Source organism: Elephantulus edwardii, unplaced genomic scaffold, assembly GCF_000299155.1.
Source record: "Elephantulus edwardii isolate Elephantulus edwardi_28Jun2011 unplaced genomic scaffold, EleEdw1.0 scaffold00023, whole genome shotgun sequence".
NCBI lineage: Eukaryota > Metazoa > Chordata > Mammalia > Macroscelidea > Macroscelididae > Elephantulus > Elephantulus edwardii.
In genome coordinates this window covers 7,248,308-7,257,380 of record NW_006399773.1, presented here as the reverse complement: position 1 = coordinate 7,257,380, position 9,073 = coordinate 7,248,308, and positions in this window count along the sequence as shown.

Here is a 9,073-nt window from a genome sequence, read left to right as displayed (position 1 = left end):
ATTTATCAAATAGTGAATAAAGTTTTAAAAATTGCCAGCTTTTTAAATATAGCAACACAAATTTTAGAACTTGGAGTGTTTAGTGATAAAATTGATTTGTTTTTAATTTATTTTTATATGTAACTATCAGTTACTTAAATTCTAATTACTTGCACTTGCATATTAATCTATCTTTAGTCAATTTAGTTAAATAAAAACACTGACAACTAAACATTGACCTTTATTACTTAGCATGGTCTATGTTTTCTGTCAGATAGCTATGCAATTGAGGTTAGTCTACCTATTTTGATGGTAAGGATTGACTTTGCCCCATAACGTAAATCACATGAAATCTAAATACATCCTCATGTTTTCTGTAGTTTTTGAGTTCTTTTACTAGGATTATGGAATAAATTTTATAAAACTGATTAGAAAGTATAATTAGGAATTATAACTCCAGATATTTAGTTTTCTATAAATGAAAGAAAAATTCTAGTGGTGTAATCTGTAGTAATTTGTGTTGCATTGATAATCCAAATCTCCAGTGATTTGAATCTATCAGTACCTCATTGGGAAGAAGTTGACTATATTCACTCCTTTCAATTTATAACCTGAGAAACACATTGGAAGGTTAATTTAGGTTAGACCCAAATCAACTGCAATGATTTTGGGTATAAATTAAAAGTAAAGCAGTACAAAATTCTAAACAATTAAAAAAAACCCCACCATTTTTAATGAAGCCCAAACTTACAAAACAAACAAAAAGCTAATTTCAAAACTCTTGTATTACCTCAGAGTATTACTCTTTATATTTTGTAGAAAATGTATTTCAAAATAATGAAAATCCTATCATAAATAACTTTTAGTGCTGGTAAGTTTATGTACATGATAATGTCCTGATTTTCTCTAAAGTCACTTAGTAGTTGGACACAGGAATGTTATCGGGTACTGGGTCATTTTGGGCTGAGTGTATTTTCTAAATCTGTTACCTATCTTTTCAACAATTCTTGGAAAATAGATCCCAAACAGCAGATGGCTGAGAATTTAGATTTTTTTTTTATAGAGAAGCTTATAGTAAATATGTCTTTTCTAATCCATAGGCTCAGTTGAATTTTTAAATTCCTCGACAGAACATTTCTGTATATTGCTTAATTACTTTCTAGACTCTCAGACCAAGACAATCTGACTTTAAACTATTGCCTATTCATCTGTCATGGCATACTGCTTTTGGGTTTCTTTTCACAGGTTGATTTTAAAAGAAACATTTTTGTTGACATAGAATACTCTTTTTGTTATATGCCTGATTGTCTGAATATTTGAAAAGCACATATAGCTGCACTTTAATTAGTAAAGACATCATTTCAGACAAAATTTAACTGTAAAATATATCAGAGTTACATGTTATTATTATTAAATCAGAGTTAGATGTTATTATTGTTGTGTGTCTTCGAGTTGCTTGTGACTCATATTAAACATATATACAAGGGCCCTAAATCCTCCTCTTTTCTGTACCAACCTCACTGTCTCCGACACACCTACTCCCACTGCCACAATCACTGACTCGATCCATCTCATCAACGGTCATCCTCTGCTGTGCTGTCACTCTACTCAATCCTACTATGCAATGCAAAATACACTACAAACTGATATTTGCTAATATTTACTCTCATGCTTTCCAAGTTTGATTATGTGAGAAATTGTTTTATATGTTATAATAATTCTGATTGTATTTATGGGATACTAATAAATGTACTGAGATGGATTTAATTATGGATGTTAAAATTAAATAAAATAGAGTTATCAAGCATTGTATTAGAATGAAGATTAATTAAAACATACAAATATTTGTTGATTTTTATGAAGAATATGTTAAAAGGGAAGGAGGAGTGGCATCCACTTCCATAATAGCTTGCCTCCGGAAACCCTATGAACCTGGAGAGAGGATGAAAGGCACCCAAGCGTCGAGGACTCTCCTTCATAGGGTTGCTATGAATTGCCTGTGACTCGACAGCACTGACAACAACAACAATTTTGGAGGAAAATGTAAATTACTGATTTATTTCATGTTAGCAAAGGAAAATAATATCAAAGTGTTATGAAGACATTTAGAAAGTGACACCAATATATTTCTGAATGTATGCAGGTAGTAATAATTTCTTGAAAGTGAAGCCATCTTAACCAAATAATTATGGAAAAGCCTCAAAACTAGACAGATGTGATGGGATTAGAAAATGTACTTTAAGTACAATTGATAACAGTGCATCTAAATTCCAAAATCAATCTCCACAATAGTCTACTTGTTTCCTCTTGCCAAAGGGGCCCTTTAGAGTAGTGAGAGAAGATCTTCACCCTGAAACCTACAAAATCCCTTTTAAGCAGAAAGTAGCTAAGATAATTCACTGTCCCCTTTTCCTTATGAATCAGGGTGAAGTCTCCTCTCTCAGGGAAGAGTGATAGGGAATGGCAAAGGACACACTGACAAAGGAGATTAATTAGAACTGGCTTTGACAAGCACTGTGGCAATGGGACAATTAAAATAGACTTTCAAGGGGGAAAAAAAGAGGACCAAACTGGGGAGGAGGGTAGAGAAAATAGTGCAGCAATGAATGAATGGAAACCCAAAATCTCTGTAAATAGTCATTAAAATTAATAAAATTTAATAAAAAAAGAAACACACAAAAACGAATCTAAAAAATGTACTTTGAGTTCTTCCATTTAAGGTAAATTATACACACAATTGGTCTTAACAACGACACTGAGGGTCCTACTATTGATATGTTGTTGCTGTGTGCTGTTTGAGATGAATTATACACACAACTGGTCCTAATGATGATATGTAAGACCCTACTATTGATGTGCTGTTGTAGTGTGCCATTGAGTTGGAACCAATGTATAGCTGACCCTGCATCAGGTTTTGGAGGTATAAATCACACAAGAGGCATTTCCCATCCTTCTCCAACAATGTGGTAAAATTAAAATTATAGACTTCTGGAAAATACTATGAGAGATGAAGATTACAAAAAAAAAAAAAGGTAGATATGTAGAACGCTTCCAAACATTATATGGATATTTTACTAATTGACAAAATCCAGAAAACAACTTCCCCAATACTTCTAAAGAAAAAATAAGTAAAATTATGTTTTGCTTCAATATTTCCCTTTTCAATCAATGGATAACATCTACATAAGAGACCTGACTGAGATCACTGTGTATGTGTCTCCTGAACAAGTCCTTAAAACAATGTAACTTTGAGTTAGCTAAGGAATCAGAGAGAAGTACAATCAGTCAGTTAACTTGCTCAAGCCACATAGCTACAGGGAGTTCTAGTGGTGTAGTCCTTAGGAAGTTGCACTGACAACCCAAAGGCTACACCTATCTCACAATTTAAACTTATCAGTGGCTTCACAGAAGAGAAAGGGATAATTCTGTTTTATGCGATTTGCAAGGATGGAAATTAACAGAATTAGGTATAAGCTGGTTCTAATTTCAAGGTGTTTCATTGACTATGCAAAGTCATTTGACTGTGTGGATGAAAATAAATTGAAGCTAACCTTGAGGAAAATGGGAATCTCAGCACAATTGATCGTGCTTCTACGAAACCTGTTCTTAGACCAAGAAGCAGTCCTCAGAAAAGAGCAAGGAAACAATGATTTGTTCAATATCAGGAAAGGAGTGCATCAGGAAAGCATCCTATCCCCATACCTTTTGAATCTGTATGGAGAACAAATCATTCAGGAAGCAGGATTTTATGAGGAAGAGTGTGGCATCAATATTGAAGGGAGACTCATTAACAACCTACGATATACAGAAGACACAATCGTGCTTGCTGAAACTGAAGAAGACCTGAAGCACTTGCTTAAAAAAGGTCAAGGACTGTAGTCTTCAATATGGATTGAAGCTCAACATCAAGAAGGCAAAGATTCTTACTACTAGGCAAACTGGCATCACCATAATAGACGGAGAAGAGATTGAGGTCACTAACAATTACAGCTTGCTCGGATCTACAATCAACACTCTTAACATCAGCAGTCAGGAAATCAAAAGATGAATTTAATTGGGAAACTCTGTTGTTACGGCCCTTTCCAAAGTGCTGACGAGCAGCAATGTCAGTCCAGAGACAAAGGTGCACTTAATCCAGGCCCTGGTTTTCTCAACTACTTGTTATGTTTCAGAAAGGTGGGCAATGACTAAGGATGACAGAAGAACAATAGATGCCTTTGAGCTATGGTGCTAGAGGAGAGTCTTGAACATACCATGGACAGCCAAGAAAACAACTAGATCTGTCTTGGAGAGGGTGAAACCAAGTTTCTGCTTTGCGGGTAGGATTTTGAACCTCTGCCTCACTTTCCATCCAATCATTGTACTTTTCTCCCTGCTGATCCCTCCCAAGTTCGTTTTTTCTTTTTGAAAAGTAAAAAAAAAAATAAAAAAAAAAAAAAAATCTTTCTTTGTTATTCAATCCCTCCTACCAAGTCCACTCTACCATGCTACCCTCATTCAGAACTCCTATCACAACAAAATATCCAAACATATATCCCTTTTAAACAGTTCTATTTGTGCTCTAATGACTATGCAAATGCATTTGACTGGGTAGAGGTCGTAAGTTTTTGGCAAAGGAAAACTGTAAGGTTTAAAATCAGAGATGTGTATTAGGGTTGTATCCTTTTTTTCATACTTGTTTAATCTGTAGGATGAGCAAGTCATTTGAAAAACTGTATTCTATGAAGAACAATGTGGCATCGGATTTGGAAGAAGACTAATCAACAACCTGTATAATGCAGATGACTCAACTTTGCTTCCTGAAAGTGAGGAGGACTTGAAAACTTGCTGCAGCAGTTAAAAGACTACAACTTTCAATATAGTTTAACATCTCACCATCATCAACAACAACAACAACAAATCCTCAACACTAGACCAGTAGGCAACAGTATGATCAATGGAGAAATTATTTAAGTTATCAACAATTTAATTTTCTTTGGATCCCATCAACCTCCATGTTAACAACAGTGAAGAAATCAAAAGATGTGTTGCATTAGGAGAATCTGCTTCAAGAATCGCTCCAAAGTATTAAAGAGCTTTGATACCAGTTTAAAAAAATAAGCTATGTCTGATCCAAGCAATCGTATTTTCAATTGCTTTTTCTGAATCTAAAATTTGATCAATGAATAAAGACAATTGAAAAATGAATGTCTTTGAGTTGTAATGTTGGAGAAGAGTAGTCAGTATCACATGGACAACAGAAAGAAGAGACAAGTGTCCTGGAGAAATGTCACTATGGTGTTCCTTAGAAGGAAGGAGGGTAAAAGTTAGTTTCACATACTTTGGACATGTTGTCAGGAGGGGTGAGGCCTTGGAAAAATATCTTGCTATAAAAGGTTGAGGGTAAAAGAAAGAGAGGAAGACTTTCAGTGACAGAAATTAACACAATAACTGTAACAATAGACTCAAGTGTATCCAAGATCATGAAGATGGCACCAGATATGACAAGTTTTGGATCTACTGTTCATCGAGTTTCTTTGCGTCGTGCTTGATTCAATGGTATCTAATAACAGCGACCAAGGACATTTATAGATGAAGTGACTGGCATTCATTGACTTTTCTGAAGAAAGTATTGAGTCAGATCAGAAATATTTAAAAAGATATGCTGGCAAAATAATATAATAGTCGTATATTTACAATTATCAAAGCAATGGGATATCACAGGACCTGTGAACAATTTGCTCTGTTATATATAAGGTCAATAAGAGTTGGAGTTACCTTGAAGGCTGCTAAAAACATTCTCACTCATACAAAAACAAAGATCTAGATACAAAACAAAAATTCTTAATTTTAACTCATTAACTGGAACGTATATGTTTCTTGATAGAGTTAATCTAGAATTCATAAGATCACAGAGGCTTGTTCTCTGTTAGGAATAGAAGCGTCTCACATTGTCATCAGTGAGTCATGGTTCTAATTGTGTTTTCTGATTTCAATTTACTTAAAAGAATCAGAGTAGAAGGCAAACATTTTTGAGCTCTTTTTTTTTTTTTACTTAGATTTTTTTTCTCCAAAATGGATATTTTCATGAGACAAGAAAAATGGCCTCAAGTTGTTGTCACTGAACCCTCCCCTCTCACTAAGAATTATCTACACATACACAGTGGCATAAAGAATAGCAGGCTTAGCTAGATAATGAGGCCAGCAAGACAACTTTGGTAATGACATGATGTTTCAGGGAAAAATAAAAGTTTAGGTAATAAAGCAGCTAGTTATTTTGTTTAGTTCCCCATGCCTCTAAGTTTTGCATGAAAAACTCACCCAACAAACTAAAAATTAAGCAGGAACATAATTCGTAACTCAAACACAAATTATAAGTTCTCTTTTCCTCCCTCTAACTGAACTTTTTGCAGATTTCACCTTGTTAACTATTAATGTTTTTTTTACTGCAGGATCCAATTTAGGATGTCACATATGTATGGATCACTATATTGTTATAAAATTCTTGTGTTTTTAAATTTTTTTTGTTAAGATACAATCTCAAATGTATTGACAGATCAAAATAATAGAAGAGAGCATTTATACCCTTCACATATTTATACCCTTCATCACATCTAGCATCTAATTACAAACAATTGTATTTTTAATTTGAAAAGTTGTTTGCCTTTGATCTGTTTGTATATATTTGTCTCAACCATTCTGCAATGCTTTGCTTGAGCCAGGTGCTTTGCTAAGGGCTGTGTACAGATAATAAAATGGCTATCCTCCACTGATAAATGAAGACATCTAGAGAAGCATGTAAATTATATTAAAATGGGAAAAGTGTTAAAAACTGTTAGTGTGGGCAGTCTTCTCTCTTGTGACTTTTCTGAGAACCAGCTGGAAGGTTAACTATGACTTGGTTCTGACACAACTGTAAACAACAACATAGCACACATGATATGAGACAAAAGGATCACACAGAGAGCAAAAAAATGTATTTTGAAAAGCCACCTTAATGAATTGGCATTTAAATTTGTACTAAAGATTAGTGCAACCTTGAGTATCCTTGGTAGTGGTGTTAAAAGAAGCTTAAAAAAAAGTAATGAACAGATAGTTTTCCCTTTTCTGTGTAAAATAATATAAAAAGACTTTAAAAACAAAACTCAAACTCACTGTTATCATGTATTAGTTAACTCATAGTAAATCTCTGTGAGGCTTATGGCACGCTAAATATTACAGGGAGGAGATTGTCCCTCTTTCTCTCACGGAGCCACTGATGGATTTGAACTGTAGAAGACATGACCTTCTGGTTAGCAGTAACTTTCGTCTACATATTTACAAAGCGGTAAGTGCTTTTAGCATTTAAAACATTTTACCAGAGGGGTTTTTTGTGGTATAGTTTGTAGACAGTTGTACTGTTGACTCAAAGGCTGTGTCCCTCTGATGGTTCTAATCCACCAGCAGTATCATGGGAGAAAGATGGACTGTTTGTCTCCTTCCATGTGATTTGTAATCTCAGAAATACTCAGAACTGTTATGAATCTTTTCTAAATCAATGAGAGTTTTGAGTTTGAAGCTACTACATACAGCTAGGATTACATTCCATTAGGATAAACACAGTCTCTCTATTGTAATCCTTGTTAGTTCGGGAAGATGTCAATTTATTTATTATTATTAGACTATTTTACTCTTAATTTTTTACGTCTACATGGAAATAGACAATTTTACTTGTCAATATGATTCAAATATTAGTGTAGTTAAAGAAGAATTATGTTTGATTCATGTCCATCATTACCCTAGGTTTTCAGGTCCCCACTAGGTCTTTCATGATTCTTTACACTTCCTCTCCCCACCAAACTTGGCAACCTCATGGTTTCCTCCCTCTTCCTCCTCAGCTTCCCTCTCCCTTTCTCTTCCCTCTTTGGACTTTTGTACAGATCTTACTAGTAATCCTTCTATTTTTACAATAATAATTGTAGGCATTATTTGTCCTTATCACTCAATCTACTGCTTCCCAGCTCTCTCATGTTAGTAGTTTTCAAAATCATTACTTCCGAGTGCTGCATAGTATTTAATCATATGATTGTACCACACTTTCTCAATCCATTTGCTTCTTGATGAATATGTGGGTTGTTTCTATTTTCTTGCTATTGGGAGGAATCTATTTATTTATTTTTAAATTTTTTATATTGATTTGCTTACAAAGTTTGTGTTTCACATTATTTTTCATTCACATGGTGTTTCATACAGTCATTCTCACTCATTATGTTTTATAAAATTAATCACTTTTGGACTATCCCCACCATTACCCTGTCTTTTCAGATCCCCACCAGATCTTTCCCATTTTTTTTACCCTCCCTCTTCACCTATCAAATTGTGCGAACTTTGATATTTTTACATTACCCATCCTCATACCTCTGCTCCTATCCCTTCGTTTCTTATTTACCCATATATGTTTTACTAGTTAGTCTATTTTTACAATAATGGCGTCATATAGTATTTATCTTTATGCAAATGAGTTGGTTCCTTCAACATAATGCTCACCAGTCTTTCCCAAGTTATACAGTGTTTTTCAAAATAGTTTCTCCTGAGTGCTGCATAATATTCTATTGTGTGAATGTACCACAATTTCTCTGTCTACTTGGTTGTGTTTGGACATTTGGGCTATTTCCATGTTAATGAGATGATGAATAACACTGCCATGAACACTGGTGTACAAATCTCTATTTGTAACTCAGTTCTATCAAGATGGATGGTGAAGAGATTGAGATTGTTAACAACTTTAGTCTGCTTGGGTCCACAGTCAACACTCTTGGCACCAGCAGCCAGGAAATTAAAAGACGTATTGCGATGGGAAAGTCTGCTGCTAGGGACTTCTCCAAAGTAATGAAGAGCAATGGTGTCACTCTGGAGACTAAGGTGCATCTGATACAGATCATGGTATTTGCAATCACTTGTTATGCATAAGAGAGATGGACAATGACTAGGGGGGATAGAAGAAGAATTGATACTTTTAAGCTGTGGTGCTGGAGAAGACTATTGAATGTACCATGGACTGCTAAGAAAATGAACAGATTCATCCTTGAGAGTGTTAAACCAGGCTGCTCCTTGGAGGCAAGGATTCTGTAGCTTC